Consider the following 5,176-nt stretch of genomic DNA (forward strand, 5'->3'; position numbering starts at 1 on the left):
TAGTCCTTCATGTGTCCTTGTCTCTCTTAATTTCATTGTGGTAGGATTGGAATGGGTTAAAAAATCAAGCATATCATTGAGTAAAATAGACACCCACATGTCATTACATGTCATTGAGCATACTATCTATTTTTTATACAATTAGAAGTGAGCAATATGATTTGTGCACAACTAAAAATCAGAGCAGGCATGATGAATCCAGTCTTAGCATGGAAATCGAAATCAAGAACCATAAAATATCAATAAATTTGTGACACAGAGTAAAAAAAACAATAAAAGATCCTATGCCAACATTATCTATTTAGTGCAAGAGACTACTAATATTTCATAATTTTCAAAGATGGTGGATGTCATGAAGATGCCCTCAAGCAAAGTTACTGACTTGAAGATAAGATGGTGAGTGCAACTATTTACTTTAAATAGGCTAAATTTAGGTAATTAAAACAAGTTTGAAAATCACTAGAAACACCACCCCCACATCATTTTATTTCCAGTTGTACAAGATAATATTGAATAAAATTATGAGCACTTCCATTTAAATTGACTGTACATAAAATAACAAACAAGGTTGATATTTTTAAAAGATATATCCATAATTAAATATAAGATATGACAAGGATGGATCATAATTTTAAAGGCTATATCCATCACCAACTATAATATAAGAGTTAATGAGCTGAGAAAAAAATTGTATTGATATAACATGTAAACATCATATAACTTATAACTCATGCATATTGTATCATATTGTGCACATGTTAATTGTATAACTTCAATATAGATAATTTTTTACATTTAAATTGTCAAATATGTAGAAGTTACATTACAGTAGCTTAAATAGGGACAAAAATAAAATATCAGAAACATGGCAGGCGAATGAGTAAGCATTTTCAAACTGGTTGGTGAAGAACCAATTCAATGTTATTTTTAGTGGAGTATTAAGTTATTACACAGATAAAAAATGTTAGTCTCTTAAATAACTGAAAAGGAATATTTAGAATGTTATATACAAGTTACATTTCACGTAGCTATATCTACCCTGACATAATTATAATATTCCAACTCCATTATTTTATATAGAATTTAAATTTCATGTAGCTATACAAGCTACATTTACGTGTTTTAGATAGTGTTGATGCCTCAAAAACTGCTGCATCAACATCGGAGAAAACCACCCGGTTTGGACCTTAAAGCAACTCCTTTTTCGTTTGGTGTGGTGGCTCCGACTGGTTTAACTAGGTCCAGTTACCTTCTCCCTATCGATATTGGTTTATTATATATCTTTAACTACTAATAGACAGGGATATCAGATCAATTCTTCTTGCTGATCAGGAAAGAGAATGACCGTTAAGCTGATTTGGGTTCATCCAAGCCACAACTAAAATTTTGCTTCTTTGAGAAGAGGACTTAAAAGAATGTAGAAATTACCCTAAATGCAAGCTTATTCTAAGATGCAAACAAAAGAAACTAATCTTAATCCTATCTTAATTAGGCAGATATAGATCTAACCCAACCAAGAGCAAGATATTTAAAGTATTGGGATTTTAAATATGTCTTGTTTATAATGAATATCAAGTTAATGAAGTAGTTCAATTAACTGATATTATGGATATCAAAACACATCCTATTGAGACCTCTTAACTGAAATAATAAACCAACAACATTTAGGAAGTAGTTCACAAAAATGATATTAATTATCAAATCAGTAAATCCAATAATTAAACAATAATATGTGGAAATAGTTCACAACACATTACCATTCAATAAATCAGTTTTATAAGACAGATTTCTGAGTAAATAGTTACTCAGAAATCAGATTTTAATTCATAAGAACAGAGATACCTAATAACAACATTGAGACAAATTACCCATATCGACAAAAGTGCACAAACATGAATAAAATGACACATTTCTGTTATCATAAAAATGAAACTGATATTTGAAACAATAGTATTAAAAATACCAATTTATTGCATCCATTTCTCTGTCCCTGGTCTCCAACAGCTCTTTACATTGCTTGAACTTCTGCCTTCCAAACTAAAGCCACAATAGTGCAAACTTTGCCCATCATGCATAATTCAAGATATAAAGGAAAAATCCTCAATAATCCCCAGATCTGAGATTTTCTCTCCTCTCTCCTACAACTCTAAATTCCTATTACAAAAGTGCTTTTAGAAGTCCAAAATTGCAGAGGAGAGCAGCCCTTATTACATTCTACAATATGCTATTTATAATATTTGCAAAGGAATCCTTGAGAGGAAATTTTGTTGAAGGTAAATCTATCAAATCCAATTTTATTTACTCAAAAATTCTAATCTCCAATTGCTGGAGCATTATTATTGACTGAGATCCTTTTTTCCATATTTCTTCCACTCTTTTCCTGCAAAAAAGAAATCAAAATAAATTAAAATGCAACAATAAAATTAAAATGTCATTGTTAGCATTTAAAACAAATCCAATCAAATACAATTAAATAAATAATTGAAAATAAAATTTAAGATTTCTATTGATGCTTGGGATGGTTTAATTGGCCAAGGATATCATTGACGAGCGAATCTGCAATTAGAAGAGGCTTGGGCAAATGAAAATGAAGAAAATAAAACTCAGAAAATTGATTTTGTTTTAGAAATTCGGAGCTTGATCTTCTGCCTGATTTTCGACCCAATAAATGACTAAATCTATTAGTGAAACCTCCTTAGAAATATTCTCCTTGATTTTATCTTTCCAATGAGCTATCCTGGGCCTCATTTGGCCAAGTAAAACTCATTCTATGGGCTTCCAAAGTAGATGAGTTAATTCTGGCACAATTCTGGAATTTCTGTTGCTAGGCTAAAAAATCAGTGTTTTAATTAAAAATTAATCCTAAATTAGAATTCTAATTATCTAATAATTAATTCTAATTTAATTGTTAATTATGAACTAAACTAATTAATATTATTAATTAATCTTAATCTAACTAATTAATATAATTAACTATTTATAAACTAATTAATATTAATCTAAATAATATTTAAATTTTAATTTATTTAAATTCATTATATTATATATTAATTAATTAATTTAAAATTAAATATTATAACTTATTTTAATATTTAAACTAAAACTAACTTACCACTCCACTCATTCATAACTAACCTACCAGTTCAACGAATGCATAAGTTTTGAATGAAACTTTGAAACAAAACTTATAACACTTTGTTTAACGGCTCATGACTTATGCTTATCGGCGATCGGGGTATGGAGGTATCGGCGATCGGGGGAATTGAAGTGTCGGGGGAATTGAAAATTCCCGATGCGATCTTCCAATTGCGAAATAAGTTTTTTATATATATTTTTATATATTAAATTTTAATTTAATAAAATTAATTATATTTTAAATAATAATTAATTTAATTAATTTAAGGTTTAATATTAAAAATCAATTTTTATTTTCGTTTTATTTTTCTGAGGTTTATTTTATAAACTATAGCCACTTTAATAAATGAAAAAAAAAAAATTACAGCCACTTCGAAATTTTGGGTTTTCGAGATTAGTAATAAATTTGGAAATTGAAGTAAATTTCTAAAATCTCACTGCTTAATGATTTGGCTGTATAAGTAAAAATGAAAAATGTTAGTAAAAACTCACTAGGGGTTAATATTTAAAATAAATGCATTATTGAACTAATTTATTTACAAAATGCAATATTGTACATTTTATACATTTTTAACCCAGGCTAGATAAATGATGAGACTTCAAAAGAGTACCATTTTCAAACTAGTTGACCAAATGAGGTGAAACAAGAATCAATGGGCAGCTTATAAAAAATATTTTTTAACAAAGCAATCAAAACAAGAATCCAAAGAAAATTAAAAATTAACAAATGCGTAAGATAATTAATTAAATAAAAATTCTAAAAGTTGTTTAGCCAAAATTTTTATAGAAGGGGTCCCCATTATTTGAGTTTAACACATCAATAATGGGGGGTTGTGTTTTTACCACAACACATAGCTATATCTACCCTAACATAACTATAATATTCCACCTCCAATTTTTTCACACTTTTCAACATTTTAAAGATTTGTCTATTTTAGTGTGCTTATGCAATTAAATAGCTGGTATTATTTAAGACATCTCCTATTTGCAACATTTTTAATTCTTAAGTGGGATCTTGGATAGGTTTTTGTTACTACCATATATCATGTTTTAAGTACATGGTGTTTTATAATTCATCCAAGAGACTTTAGGAGCAACCTTGAATTGCATGCTTATATCCATTATACATCTAATATTTGCAACATTTTCCACGTGAAGAACCGAATAGACCATGTTTTTTTTCTTTCTAAGTAAGGTTAATCTATTGATATAATACAAAAAGTAGTTACAGAGTTTCCTGGTCGTAAAGGGACCCGGCCTTAATCAGCACGCAGCCATGAACATTGTCTGAGACTGCCCCAACAAAGGGGAAACCAGTCTGAATGAGAAAAAAAGTCCAAAAGACAACCAGATTTAACCCACAGTTTTCCTGAAGAGACCACTCTATCAAAAACAACATTAGAAAACCACCCAGAAAACAACAGTTTGTCCGGACTGGACCACCATCCCTCAGAAAACCCTGAGGACACAAAAGACAAGACAGAACTAGACCAAGAACTAGAAAAAATGCCACCTGGCAGACGTAACACTCGCCACAAATTCATCCGTGGCAGGTTCCTCCACAATTGGACAAGCCCAGTCTTCTGGGTTGTCCGCCTCGCCACGTCCCGCATCCTGATGTCCTCCCTCCTTGCTGTCGGCTTCAACCTGCGGGCCCGACGTGTCCTCCATGTGGCTTTCCACAGCTTGCGTGTCGCTTTGAATGCCCAAATCATCATGCGAGCTGCCAGCAATGGCTTTCCCATGTCATCTGTTTTGACCTCCATTACCTTCCTGCTCGTCGTTGTTGCCTCTATTTTGACTTGGACCAGCTCTATGCGTCTCCTCCATGGAGATGGTCATGGGGATGTGCTGCTCAGTCTCTTCTGTAATGGAGATGGAGATGGTGGCAACAATTACCGGGCAATTCAGAGAGCTGCGGAACCGGAACTGCGTCATGTGAGGGACCTGGTGCAAAGGCAGCGGAAAGGGAGCAGTGCGAACAACCGCCTCTTCACGACTTGAGCAGTGGAGGCCAGCTCTGCCTCTGCCACTTCTGGTA

This window comes from Pinus tabuliformis, chromosome X, assembly GCF_031772625.1.
Source record: "Pinus tabuliformis cultivar Carrire ecotype Pingquan chromosome X, CPIR1, whole genome shotgun sequence".
Taxonomy (NCBI): Eukaryota; Viridiplantae; Streptophyta; class Pinopsida; order Pinales; family Pinaceae; genus Pinus; species Pinus tabuliformis.